We start from the raw sequence: 15,483 nt of genomic DNA on the forward strand, positions 1-15,483 counted from the left end.
TGTATGTATGCATGTATGTATGTATTATGTATGTATGTATGTATGTATGTATGTATGCATGTATGCATGTATGCATGTATGAATGTATGTATCTATATATGTATGTATGTATTTATGGATGCATGTATGTATTAATATGTGTGCCTGTGTGTACAATTTTCGTCAGCCAAATTTCATTCAGTGGGTGCATTTCGGCCAAAGTGCGGCTCAGCGATGATGCCTTCTTAACCTCAAAGCCATGTATGCAGTCATTTATTGCTGAAGTTTCTTATCATAGCCTGAATTTTTATGATAAGAAACGTCAGTTATAAATGGTTACTTTCATGAATTGTTTAGAATATAGTGTTCGGGATTCCGCAACATATTGGGGAAAGCATTCTGCAATTTATTTCTTCTGTTGTCATAGTATAGAGTATCCTGACTGATTACTTTCAGCTTTTGAGGATAGAAACAACGCAGAATTCATCAATAAGTGAATCTTCTTGGAACAGCTAACTAAATGCATGTTCTTATCGTTGCTATTTGGTTTAATGCCATATGACAGTTTATTTTACCATTGATCAGGAACTATATTTAGCTACTAATAACTGAGAGAGAGATAGAAGGAGACACAGACAGAGAGAAAGAGAGAGAGAGAGAGAGAGAGAGAGAAAGAGAGTAAGACAGACTTTACAAAAATTGTAGTAGTATCAATAAAATCCCATGACTTTACCGTATAATTGGGTACAGGATATCATGCTTAACGCAATAAGCACAAAATATAATAATAATGATATTAATAATAATAATAATGATAATAATAATAATAATAATAATAATAATAATAATAATAATAATAACAACAACAATAACAATAATAATAATAATAATAATAATAATAATAATAATAATAATAATAATAATAGTAATAATAATAATCGATTAAAATTACACTCGTCATAAAAAAAGAAAAATTATTAGTATTTCTAGAGGTCATACTTCTTCCTGAACTGGTAGATTTTGTTTCTTATTATGAAACATCTGTTACTTATTTCTGATGAAGAAGATAACAGATCATGCAAAAGTGATCTGCATTCCATATATACTCAACTGATTTTTCTATTTAAAGTCCATCGAGTTGGATTTTGTTTCTCAGGTCTCCAAAGTACGCGTAGTTTTGTAATGATTGGTATGTCCTTTACTAGCAAAGTATGTACTATTGATCAATCGGTGAGACTGGGTTCAAGCAAACACGCCTTATATTTATATTTTATTTAATTACTAGCAGTATCGCCCGGCGTTGCTCGGGTTTGTTTCGACCCGCTGGAATTGGAATTTTTGAAAAGTAAAAATTTTGCATTATGTAGCTTGTTATTCTCTTCAAGTGAACATTTTTCTGGTTGAAATGCACCGAAAAGTGGCGACACAGCAGTGAAAAGATCGTAAAAAAAGGGGATTTTCATAGAAAAAAGCACTTTTTTGATGTAAATAATTTTTGGTGTTAACATGGTCCGATTTGAATTTTATCTTCTACGGAAGGAAGAGCAACCCTTCTATCATACTCTCAATTTTGGTCAACTTGCGCCGCAGGGTCTCGGAGGAGATAGTGTTAGTTGAAGGCTACCAAACCTGGCGCACACAGACAACTTCAGCTTTATATAGAGAGAGATAACACACACACATTAATACACATACATGCACACACACACATGTATGTATGGATGTATGTATGTATATATGTACATCTGTCCACTTCTTGCCATATTTTTATCCTTCACTTCCTACACACACACACTCACACACACACGCACACGCACACACACATACACACCTTAGCTTACAATTTTCTTTCAACAATTGACACTGTCATATATGTATATGTTTGCGTGTCTATGTGTGTAAAGAGAAAGTGGGAGTAAGTGTGGTAATAGGCGGAGTAAAACCTTTGAAGTGAGAGAGGGAAATCGTAAAATATTGAGTTTTCTCGAATTTTTGCTTAATTGGGGGTGAAATTGAAATAAATTTATATGCCATGACCGAATGGAATGTACTTGGAAAAATCATAGGTAAACTCCAATTGAAGAAATTGTGTGAGGAGTAACTCGTTATGTATTTATTTGTTTCTGTTTGCTCTGTATTTTTTTTTTTGAGTAGTGGTTTAAGGTACACTTGTAAAGAGAAAGTAGAAGAAATTATGGTAATAGCATGAGTGAAGCAGTTGAAATTAGAGAGGCAAATCGTAAAATATTTACTGTTCTCGAAATTTTGCTTAATTGGGGGTGAAATTGAAAAAACTTTATATGCCATGACCCAATCGAATCTACTTGTAAATATCGTAGTTAAATTCCAATTGAAGAAATTCTATATTGTAGAATTGTATTAAAAAGGAACATGGGAACAGGCAGAGAAAATTTGCCTTTTAAGAGATTTATTATTCATTTATTTAGTTATTCATTTAATTATCTATTTGCCTTTTAAGAGATTTATTATTCATTTATTTAGTTATTCATTTAATTATCTATTTCTTTATTTATTTATTTTGCACGTTTAAAATTCTTTGTCATTAATTTTCCCCTCTATTCAATACCGTACTGATGTAGAGGTCGGTTAGCTTGTTGCTTCAAGGGTTAATAAAACCTTACTTTGATTTACTGGCAACACTAGTCGTTTCCATTGACACATTGTCACCACTTCAAAGAGATACATGCGCCAGATGTTTGCAGTCTCCAGGGTATTACTGTCAAGGAAAGTATCGGTAACAATGGCGACCCAGCTTAACGAGTAACTCGAAGCGTAAAGAAGACATGTCATCTCGCCTGGACATTTGTCATTGTCAAGTCCAGTGGGCTTTACAGATATTCTTGCACAAGCCGCGGGTCCTTTGATTATATAAATCATTTCATCTGACAGCGTCATCTCTGAAGGCACCAGCGACCATTCTAGGACACAAAGAGGTCATCATCATTGTTCGATCGTGGTCGAGACAATGGAACTTACTGTGCTACGCCAGACTTCACGGGCCATCATAGCATTACGGAGGTCCTGTTGCTGGATGCCTGTATCCCTGTAGATTACATCAGGGTAGGAGAGTGTGCGCCCTCTGGTATCACGAGCAGATGGCTTCCAGAGGAGAAGAGTAGAAATTACCTCGTTTTCAGCTCTACAACAATGTCCAGCAAACTGGACTCTTCTACCTTTTCACAAGGGATGATACAGGTGGTAACTTCCCGTATATTTGTACTTTGGTTGGATGACGCTTCCACGAGGTAACTGCATGATGTACCGGTCCACAGCACGCATGCAGCAGCCAACTCTGAAAGGTTTTGCTGATTTGTTTCTTGGCAAGCCCGCACTCCGCATATCTCTCAATGACCTTGAGTCTTTTCAAAAGGAATTAGTTATATGAAAACGGGAGTGGCCTAATTGATAAATAAACTAAAACACTTCACTCTGATTTACTTAATATCAAGAGGGAAGTTTATCTCGCTCCCAAATACTCTCACATGATCAAATCAACAACTTGTACGCTGAATTAGGCATGTATGTGGTTGAGTATTCCATAAACACGTGTACTCTTAACGAAATTCTCAAACTCAGCATGATATACTGTGTGACAAAACTGGATCTTTGATTTACAAATACAATCCTTCGGACAGGCTTATAAGCTAATTAGCAACTGACTGACAAGGTTTGGGTTGACCTGATACTGTAGTAAAATACTGTTGCTCAAGGCACTATATAGGGGCTCCGAATCCGGGTCCTTGTGATTGCGAAGCGAACTACTGAGCGTAGGCTCGAAACGTAAAAGACTTTCTCACCTTCCCAAGCGTTAAACTAATACACCTGCTTGTTGTTTATACACTTGTCTTCGTCTTTTTTTTCTGTAAATTTCAGCTACTGAATTGTTAGGCCCATTCTATGTCTATACTAAACACATACTCATTCTTACACACACATGCAAACATACCTACACACAATCTGTAATGATAAATGCTAAAACAAATTTCTGGATGTCAGTGTGTCAACTTTCACCCCTTCTTTCACTATTTAATGACACTTCTACTCTTCTTGCTAGGATGAGAGTAATAGTAGGCATAGAGACGGTGAGGGCGGTAGTAGATTGACAGTTGAGATGGTAATGGGGTTGATAGTAATAATATGAGCTGCAGTTGTGGTAGAGGCAGAGGTGACGTTGATGATGGTGGTGGTGATGGTGGTGGTGCTGGTGCTGGTGGTGGTGGTGGTGGTGGTGGTGGTGGTAGCTGAGGCGGTCAAGCATAATGGTGATAGTAAGAGATGTGAAAGACATTGATGAGGTGGTGGAGGGAAAGGCGGCGAAGTCAAAAGTATTGATGGTTGTGGCGTCAAAAGTCTGAATGGTGTGTGTATGGCAGTTGTGATGGTGATTGTGGTTGTACAGAAAGAGAGAGAGAGAGAAAGAAAGAAAGAGTACAGTTCTATATTTAAGAGATGAGGAATTATGTACATTATTTACAATTGACGGATATTTGTCCTCATCTTGTTTGTCGTTAACACAACGTTTCGGCTGAAATATACTCCAGCCTTCATCAGATGTCTTGGGGAAATTACGAACCTGGGTTCTCATTCCTAAGGTATTTTCGATGTTGTTGTTGTTATTATTATTATTATTATTATTATTATTATTATTATTATTATTATTATTATTATTATTATTATTATTTTATGTTTGACTTTTGCTTTACATTTGTACAAGTTGGCTCCAAGTCTCACCCAGAAACCTCAAAAGACAAGTTGGAAGTTCATGTTGGTGTCATACCTAGGGTGCTATATATTTCGTTTTGTACATAGTGTTGTTCTAGTGAATGTTTAAGAAACCATAAGAAAATTATGTTTGTTTTAAAACTTGAGATTACATAGAAAGTATTTTGCGTAGGACAGACAAACAGACAGACAGGCAGGCAGACAGACAAACAGACAAACAGACAAACAGACAGACAGACAGACATATAGATAGATAGATAGATAGATAGATAGATAGATAGATAGATAGATAGATAGATAGATAGATAGATAGATAGATAGATAGATAGATAGATAGATAGATAGATAGATAGATAGATAGATAGATAGATAGATAGATAGATAGATAGATAGATAGATACTCATACAGACAGACAGATGATGTTGATAAGATAAACATCGATTTGTGAAACTAATATTGAAATTCATTTGATCAAACTCCCTACTGCCTCGGACATCTGTCTTAAATTATTAATTTGAGTAGTTTTGATCAGAATCAAAATATTGACTTGTTTGTTAACTGCTATATTGATTGCTGATATCCAGCACATTTACATGAAATTGCTTATAGGTTTTAGTGAGTTTTTATCTATAATAAAGTTCCCTCTCTGTTTTGCTGGACCAGAGGGGTTAAAATTACATTTATTTTTACTCGGAAAAATACTATATATACTTTTTTTTAATGGAAGAACGTAAGATGAAAAAAAATCGATTGCAGCTTATGGCTTCTTTTTTGCTTCGATTTACCACTACAGGGTAGGTAAAACTATTAGTTTCACCCGTTAGTGTTCCCACCAAACTCAGTTCCGTTAGCATTAATAAACTAATTAGCATTCAAACTAACGAGGAAACGTCTACAAGAAAGTGCGACATGCTAGAAAGAGTAGCCTGATCTCGCTCATGTTAAACCGTCCTAAAATATACCTATTTCTTTACTACCCACAAGGGGCTAAACACAGAGGGGACAAACAAGGACAGACAGACGGATTAAATCGATTATATCGACCCCAGTGCGTAACTGGTACTTATTTAATCGACCCCGAAAGGATGAATGGCAAAATCGACCTCGGCGGAATTTGAACTCAGAACATAGCGGCAGACGAAATACCGCAAAGCAGTTCGCCCGGCGTGCTAACGTTTCTGCCAGCTCGCCGCCCTAGCCGTCCTAAAATATACAGTGTTGGTCACCCCATATCTGCGAAATATTCAGATGGTCAAAACCGAATTGCTTTTGACCATCATACAAGCATAATTAAAATAAGGTGATGCGCGTGGCCTGTCTTTATCAGCATTTCTTCACAGCAATTTTGAGTTAATTGTTTTTCAGTGCAAGGGTCCGCAAACTCATGTTCCACCCCAGGCAACATAAATTCTAGCCACACCACTAGATCATTGGTTTACGAACTCAGGTCTGGCCCAGAGTAAAACAACAAACGACAACTGATAAACATTGAATTGCAACATATATTTTGCAGAATATATTCTTTATCATGGCCGATAGCATTTCTTTCAAACCATACACATATACAAATCTTAAAATGGTGAAAAACACAGTATACAATTTGGTTGTAGATACTCAATACACAGAAAAATGGGATGGTTACGGCTGGGAGGCATATGATCACATGTTTGATTGATCGGTGTTGAGATGGAACTATTAACCAAGTGTGTTTAACTAATAAATCAATGTAGACAATTACAGCAAGGTCAATGCCAGGAGTCTAAGGTGAAATATGTAAAGTACTTTACTGGAAATATCCACATGCTTTAATTTCCTCCCATTTTTTGCTTATATTAAAACCTAACAATAGATTTATGTACAACATTCAACTCTAAAAAAAAAATATTCAACTTCAGGAAACTATATCTGCTGAAATAGTAGTTTATGTGAGCTATAGAATAATGGTGTATGAGATTGCCTTCATTAACTTCCCTGTCACAATAATAACTCCTCTCAATGCCGTTCTCATGCCAATAATTAACTGATCGATTTTTTGTCAATTGCATGACTCAGTCGTAACAACCGGACCGATAGCAATATAGAATATCTGTGCCACTAAAAGACCAATAGAAAAAAAATAAATAAAATAAAATAAATGAATAAATAATAAAAAGTAAAAATTTCTTGTTTTTCTAAAGATTTATGACTACTTTTATAGTCAGTGAAAAATACTATGACAGAAGGGAAATATTGAAAAACTGAAATATCTTGCAGCAGTTTAATATGAATTGGGCTATTTCACACTTTCATCTATAATATTCGGGTTTTACCATTGCTTGTTCGTATTTTCTCTGCCTCATATTCTATTTTGATATTGTTGTTTTCAGTGATAATTGTCCCTTGGTGGGTCCTATTATCCTCAATCGTGTTATAATAAACTTCTTTTATTAGTACATCTAATTCTTTCAGTTCGTAGTTCTACTACAAGTGTTTCGCAAAACAATCAAGTTCTCAAGACTGAGCTGATAACTACACTCATAAAATTTTGAGTAAGAAACTTATAAGACATGAACAACCAGGCGCAGGAGTGGCTGTGTGGTAAGTAGCTTGCTTATGAACCACATGGTTCTGGGTTCAGTCCCACTGCGTGGCACCTTGGGCAAGTGTCTTCTACTATAGTCTCGGGCCGACCAAAGCCTTGTGAGTGGATTTGGTATGCGGAAACTGAAAGAAGCCCGTCGTATATATGTATATATATATATGTGTGTGTGTGTGTGTGTGTGTGTGTGTGTGTGTGTGTGTGTGCGTGTATGTTTGTGTGTCTGTGTTTGTCCCCCTAGCATTGCTTGACAACTCATGTTGGTGTGATTATGTCCTCGTCACTTAGCGGTTCGGCAAAAGGGACCGATTGAATAAGTACTGGGCTTACAAAGAATAAGTCCCGGGGTCGAGTTGCTCGATCAAAGGCGGTGCTCCAGCATGGCCGCAGTCAAATGACTGAAACAAGTAAAAGAGAGTAAAAGAGTAAACATTTTTGTTCTAGAAATCATAAAATATTGCTCAGAAATAAATTTTTTACAGACCCAGACTAACGGACGTTTATAGCTTTTTTTTTTACTGTTACTGATGTTGTTGAGATGTAAGTATTAAAGAGGTCGCTGAGAATAAGTTGTAGTACATGATATACGATGGAGGTAATATACATGTGTGTGTGTTTGTGTGTGTGTGTGTGTGTGTGTGTGTGTGTGTTTGTGAGTGTGTCGCTGTATCCTCCAGATTGTCGAATGTTGATATACAATATTTGTGAAGCAGAGAATTTCTTAGGGATAAAAGACGTTATTTTTATAAACAGCATGATGAATGCCGGCATACATTTGTTCAAAATATTTTCCTCGACTAACTTCTAACAGGTCTAGGTAACAATAAGCTTGTATTTTGATTTCACCCTCACGCTTTCGCTTTTATGATTTTCATTTAACTACAATGCTTAATCTGAATGAAACTTTTAAAATATTTTATACTTTGTGCTCAGGCATGTAATAGATCATTTTTTTATCCGTCCTTATATATTTAATTTGCTTTGCGGAAAGGACTGTTTCAACGAAGTCGTGTCTCGCCTTTACTTTCGAAACACGGAGTAGACGAAGCAGAGGCGGCTGAAGAAGGGGAATTTTCCTTGTGTTGTATGTCTAGTACTCTGTTTTTTCGTTGTTTAAAAAAATTGTCCGTTTCCATGGTTTTGTTTTTATGTCTTCGTTTCTCATTGTGTTCGACGTTTTTTTTTTGTGTCCTGTACCCATATATGCATGTATATATACATATAGATGTAGGTACTACATATATGTATGTATATACGCATATATTTTATTTATTATTTTGTTCTTATATATTTATACTTTTATTTTAACAATTTTCTAGCAGCTTATTCATACACACGAGACACTTGTAATAAACCAATACTCCACACCGTCCTACTTTTCTCGGCATTAAGTTTTACAACCTTTTCTTTGTGAGTCAAACATTTCCAAAAGGACCAAAAAAGCCCCTCATTGTCTTTCATTCACTCCTTTCGTTTTCTTTTCTTTACCCGTTTTTTACGCCACTTCACAATTTTTACAAACACGTTTTTTGTTCATGGTTTCACATTCTTCCTTCTGTTTTCCTATCCGTTTGCCTGTGTTCATCCTGAATGTTTAGCATGTATATGTGGCTGACAATCATTGCATTTGCCATTCACCGTTCTGCAGGATGAGCCTACAAAGTTTGAAAGGAAGTATGTTTCACCGAACCAACAGTGAATTATGGATCTGTATACTAACTATAGTACGTACAGAAGCCTATCTTATATAACTGTTGACTAAAATGTGAAAATAATTTAGGTGAGCTGCCCAAACCAGAAAACTGGGCTATGACGTAAGCTTAAAGGATGTATTTCGTTTATATTACGCAGTATGCATAAAGGTAACTATATAAGCATCGAGATAGACTTACGTCTATACATGTATTGTTATAAGGTTATCTTACAGATCAGAAAGCTAAATCCTAGTTGAGTATTGTAGAGTACATGATGTGTATCAACTACGGAATATATGACAAAAACGGCAAAATCTGTTGTATGATTCTGTTGATTATAAATATAAGTAGGCTGTTTTGATTTCAGTGTTTGTTCATTAGTTCTCATGCTGTGATATTGGTAGAGAGATATGACAACACGTTCTTTCTTTTCTACCTATTTAGACAAGCAGGAAGGTAAAGTTTAAAATAAATCAGCTCAGTCAAGATTCTCCGCAAGCAAATATATATGTGTATATATATATATATATATATAGTATATATATATATATATATATATATATATATATATATATATATATATATAAGTATTAGAAGAAAAGAAGAAAGAAGAAAATATAAGAAGCTAGGATCACCAAGCATAGATTGGCATATTTTGGTCATATTATGCGGAGAAAATCTCTGGAGAAGGACATCATGGCCGGAATGGTCAGTGGCAGGAGAGGAAGAGGCCAACCAAGAACCCGCTGGCTTGACACCATCAAGAGTGATACCGGAATGGACATAGCCAATCTGAAAGAAGCGGCCCAGGATAGAACTGACTGGAGGATACTGATCCATCGAGTAACCGAGAGTCGACTTCGACTGAGCGGATATATATATATATATATATATATATATACTATATATATATATATAGAGAGAGAGAGAGAGAGAGAGAGAGAGAGAGAGAGAGAGAGAGAGAGAGAGAAAGAAAGAAAGAAAGAGAAAGACAGATAGATAGATAGATAGATAGATAGATAGATAGATAGATAGATAGATAGATAGATAGATAGATAGATAGATAGATAGATAGATAGATAGATAGATGTAGGATCCAGGGATCGAAGTGTAGGAGGAAAGTTAGCTTCAAGCAATCTGTAGTAAATATAAGAAAACAACTTTCAGGGACAATAGTGGTTTATTGAGACGGAAGATTATGGATTATTTTCATATCGGAGACCGATAAACTGAAAAAAGTTATTTTTATATTGCACGGTCGGCGACCATGGTTGCCGCGTGAGCGAATAAGAATACAAGAATTACGGAATGCAGTTGGAAAGATCGGAGCTACATATGTTTCATAGCGAGCGGAACCTCAGAAGTGGTAAAATCCAAGTGAGGTGTATACTGTCGGCTACTCTTCAGGCCAAGAATATCCTGATTAGATTAAAGGTCACATTGTCGCAAGAAGGTACATGTTGATGCAAGGAAGATTCAATCCGAAAGTGTAGGGAGCACGGTATGAGAGGAGTATATAAATGTAAGGAGAAATAAATATTAGAAGAAAAGAAGAAAGAAGAAAATGTAAGTTTGTGAAAGGAAGGAGGAATTTAAGCAAGGTCAGTTGACGGATGGTAAATAATAGGTTTTGGCTGAATCACAGAATTTAGTAAGGAGATTGGTATTTGAAGAAATGATAATTTGGAGGAGAGAGGGTGCGGAAATATTCTTGGTCATGGAGGAAAAAGAAAGTGTGTATGAATAAAGCAAAGCAGAGTGAGGAATTTAAGCACGCTTATTTGACTGTTGGTATCCTAAGGGCTTTTTTGGCTGAATTACAGAAATTAGCAGGGGAGTGGTATTATAAAAGAAAATTGAAAATTAAAAGATACACTATGAAGTGGTGGAGGTGTATGTAGCGTATTTACTTGCAGGTTTACGGATGAACATATATATATATGCATATACATACATATATATATATATATATATATATATATAGGCATTATTGCGAGGAAGGGATGGCCTCCCTTTGGAAATACTTCAAGGGCACTGAAATGGTGTGTAAAGCCAGCTGGATACGACGATCTCCTGGGGCTATAAAGCTACAGTAACACCCCCCTCCCCTATGTGGTTAGCCATGTTAAGATGGCTTCTATACTTTATATATATATATAATTATACTCTTTACTCTCTTTACTGTTTTGCTTGTTTCAGTCATTTGACTGCGGCCATGCTGGAGCACCGCCTTTTAGTCAAGGAAATCGCCCCCATGACTCATTCTTTGTAAGCCTAGTACTTATTCAATCGGTTTCTTTTGCCGAACCGCTAAGTGACGGGAACGTAAACACACCAGCATCGGTTGTCAAGCGATGTTGGGTGGGGGCACAAACACAACCACCCAAACACACACACACACACACACACACACACACACACACACACACACATATATATATATATATATATATATATATACATATACATATATATGACGGGCTTCTTTCAGTTTCCGTCTACCAAATCCACTCACAAGGCAATAGTAGTGGCTATAGTAGAAGACACTTCCCCAAGGTGCCATGCAGTGGGACTGAACCCAGAACCATGTGGTTCGTAAGCAAGCTACTTACCACACACCCACTCCTGCGCCTATATATATATATATATATATATATATATATATATATATATATAACATATATATATATGCATATACATACATATATATATACATATATATATATATATATATATATATATATATATATATATATATATATATATATATATATATTTCCAGCGTGTGTATCTCTTAGATACCCTATTTTATAATTTTAACAATAATTATTACCTTTGAAGGTTTTTATTCCCATGCTGGCCACCTGATAAGATCGGTATTTAAATAACCATCGTATCCTTATTTACATAAATTTACATATAAATATACATATATATAGCTGTCCTCTTGTTCTGCTTGGCAACAATCAATTTTGGATAACATCTTAGAATACATGTGACATTTTTAATACCATAAACTGGCAGCCATTCATAGTCTTCTTTGTATTACGTTTGTAGCGTTTTACAAAAGAAACAATTTACGCGGGCACGCATGCACTTCGTGATACATGATTTTAAATTAAGATTTCATCTGTAGCTGAAATAAGACCTTGTTATGAATATATTTTTTCTCAAAGGTGACGTCCATTAAGTACATATATGTTTACATGTATCATGCAAATAAGTCTCCCTCTGTGTATACGTGTATGCATATTTGTATGTATCACGTATGCGATGATTGTGTGCATGTGTTTACTCCAAGGCAGTCAAATGCAAAATCTTTGGACTGTTGTAGAAATCTTCACTGCACCACATATCGATTGAGTAGTTTTTCAAGTTTTTAAGCAGATCTGTTATTACACATAGCCGTGAACATGTATGAGAATTGGTAAAAATGAAAATCTATAAATCGGACACAAGGACTTTAAGTTACACCTTAGTTCATAGACTTTCTGTTTTTTTCATATATTTTGACGAGACTTTTAGATTATAGTAATGCATGATTTTTGCTTCATGTCTCATAGAATAATAACAGGCCGACCGTGATTGCAGTGGATTTTCATCGAAATATTTCACCAGTATTCTTTATTTTCAAAGGTGCGAATACAGTATGCACGAATGTATGTATGTGTACATGCATACACCCACACATCCACGAGTACGTATGCCTGTGTATACATGCGTGTATGTTTGAAGCACTCCATCGGTTACGACGACGAGGGTTCCGGTTGATCCGATCAACGGAACAGCCTGCTCGTGAAATTAACGTGTAAGTGGCTGAGCACTCCACAGACACGTGTACCCTTAACGCAGTTCTCGGGGATATTCAGCGTGACACAGAGAGTGACAAAGCCGGCCCTTTGAAATACAGGTACAACAGAAACAGGAAGTAAGAGTGAGAGAAAGTTGTGGTGAAAGAGTACAGCAGGGATCACCACCATCCCTGCCGGAGCCTCGTGGTGATTTAGGTGTTTTCGCTCAATAAACACTCACAACGCCCGGTCTGGGAATCGAAACCGCGATCCTATGACCGCGAGTCCGCTGCCCTAACCACTGAGCCATTGCGCCTCCACATTGCGTGTATGTAAATACGCATGAATGTATATGTAAATTTTTGTAGCGTATATTTATTGTGAACGAAGGCAAGGAACAACCTAACAATGAAGTGGCTTGTCTGACATACTATATAATCAATGAATTCAAATAAAGATAAAAATTTATTTAAATTAATACGTCGCATTAGGATTTTATGAAGGTTTCCAAGGTAATACAGATATTGCATAACAAAACGCGTGTTTCCTCCTCCCTTCTATATGCTTCTAATTCTATTCAGAATTTCATTACATTTCTATTTGATTGCAATGCAAATCGCTCGAACTAAATTCACTTTAATTTGTCTTCTACCACAGTTTATATTTCTACGTGAATTCCTCGACAATTTCATTTCGAACATTCAATATTTGAATTGAATTGATTTCTTAGCTGATAGGAAGTTTTCTTGAAACATAAACAGGTGAACTATAAACTTAATGACTACTTGTACCAAACAAATTTTTTTTTATTGTATTAAAACATAAAATGTATTATTTGTATACATACAGGTAAGTGGTGAGAGACTTGATGATTTTCTTTTCTTTTTTATGTGACAATTTTGGTTTTTAACATCACTAACTATCCGCCCAGTTGACACTGGTGACAACATAATAATCATGAAAAGTGTTTTACTATCTCATTTTAAACATTTAGACAACTGGAAAAATAGTAAAAGATTTTCAGAGAGAAACTGATCGATGCATTGTATATTCTGAAACTATGTTAAAGACGTTATCACACTGAAATCACAGATCTACGATTACATCAATACAAATTTTTAAAAATGACTCCTTACATATACTATATACGCACCAAATCATTTAGAAATATTGATATTGATAACTTATATATATATATAAGGGTAATACGCTAAATGTATAACTATAAAAGAGGATATAATAAATAAAACAAAATTTTGGAAAGCTGATACAAGCAGAAAAATAAAGCTGTCCATACATACAACGGTTATGTCTGGTTGGGCACAATCATGCCTTTGGACAATTTTTCTTCCTAGTTTGTTAATATAATGTGTGCCTATGTGTGTGTGCGCGCGCGCGCGCGTGTGTGTGTGTGTCGAAAACTTTCCTAACGAAACGACTCTCATACAATCATAGTTACCTTCGTTATTAATTTTTGATGTAATTATAATAACTTTTATTAATAGTGAGATCGTTATGAACGTTTGTGATTGTCGTTGAAACGGCAATAGCAAAAATTATGTTTTTGAAATATTGATATTTTTTGCTTTTATTTGTTTTGTACTGTTCTTTTTTTCTAATGCTTTGCTTTTAGCATACAGTTTAGCAAGTTATAAATTCTATGCATTATTATTTTACATTAGGAAGTCTGTGAGCTGGCACAATTGTTAGCTCACTGGGCAGAATGCTTAGCGGTATTTCACCCGTCTTTACATTATGAGTTCAAATTCCACCGAAGTCCAAATTACATTTCATCTTTTCGGGATCAATAAATTAAGTACCAGTTGAGCACTGGGGTCAATGTAATCGACTTAAATCCTCCCACAAATCTTAAGGCTTTGTACTTATTATAGAGAGGATTATTATTATACGATAGGAAATTTGCGTGCAGGAAGAATCATTACTGCGCCGAACAGAATGCTTAGCGGCATTTCTTCCGGGTTTTACGTTCTAAGTTCAAATGCCACCGAGGTTGACTTTGCTTTCCATCCCTTAGAGGACGATCAAATAAGAAGCAATTGGGCAGTAATCGAGTTACCCCTCCCCCAAAATTTCAAGCCTAGTTCCTGAAAGGAATATTATTATGCCTACTATTGCATTGCAGTAATCAAATATTAGAGTTTAATGTAAAAGCTGAACTCTAAAATCTGTGGCTGTCATTCTCATGCATAAGCAGTTGTTCAATACACACACACACACACACACACACACACATATGTATAGGAACAGTGGTGAATACTTAAAAGTTTTCTTCGCAAGCGGGCTCAGTTAAATTGTGCAGCACCCCTTATGCAAATTGCAGGTGCTAGTACAGTAATGTGCCCGCTTCAGCATTCAGTACTCAGAGGGTAAGAGGTTAGTAAAAGAAAAATACAAACTCGCTGTCTTCAGTTCTGTTTTCGAGCTTATCCTCTCTCATAGTTATGAATATTTGATACAGAACGAAAGGGCACGATCGCGAATACAAGCGGTGAAAATGGGGTTTCAATGGGGGATCTCTGGCATACTGTTACTCGACAGGGCGCGTAGCTTCTAGATCACGGAGTCTCTCCAGCTCGAGTTACTACTTATCCGCATTGAAAGGTCACAGCTTCTGGTACTTCATATCCAATCACCCTGCACTTAACCTTAATGACTGAAACATGTGCAAGTTAAAAA

The 15,483-nt window shown here is 35.9% G+C and overlaps 1 protein-coding gene and 1 long non-coding RNA gene across 2 annotated transcripts in view; both read left to right on the forward strand.

Annotated features, from left to right (window-relative positions):
- Nucleotides 1-10,199, forward strand: part of LOC118765970 — a 32,533-nt gene extending 22,334 nt beyond the window's left edge. Inside the window, exon 3 of the long non-coding RNA XR_005001882.1 lies at nucleotides 10,089-10,199. This is a non-coding gene — a long non-coding RNA (uncharacterized LOC118765970). The remainder of the gene's footprint in view (nucleotides 1-10,088) is intronic.
- LOC115219258 overlaps nucleotides 1-15,483 on the forward strand; it is a 568,773-nt gene that overhangs the window by 283,626 nt on the left and 269,664 nt on the right. The gene's annotated exons all lie outside the window — the stretch shown is intronic.

Source organism: Octopus sinensis, linkage group LG14 (genome assembly GCF_006345805.1).
Source record: "Octopus sinensis linkage group LG14, ASM634580v1, whole genome shotgun sequence".
Taxonomy (NCBI): Eukaryota; Metazoa; Mollusca; class Cephalopoda; order Octopoda; family Octopodidae; genus Octopus; species Octopus sinensis.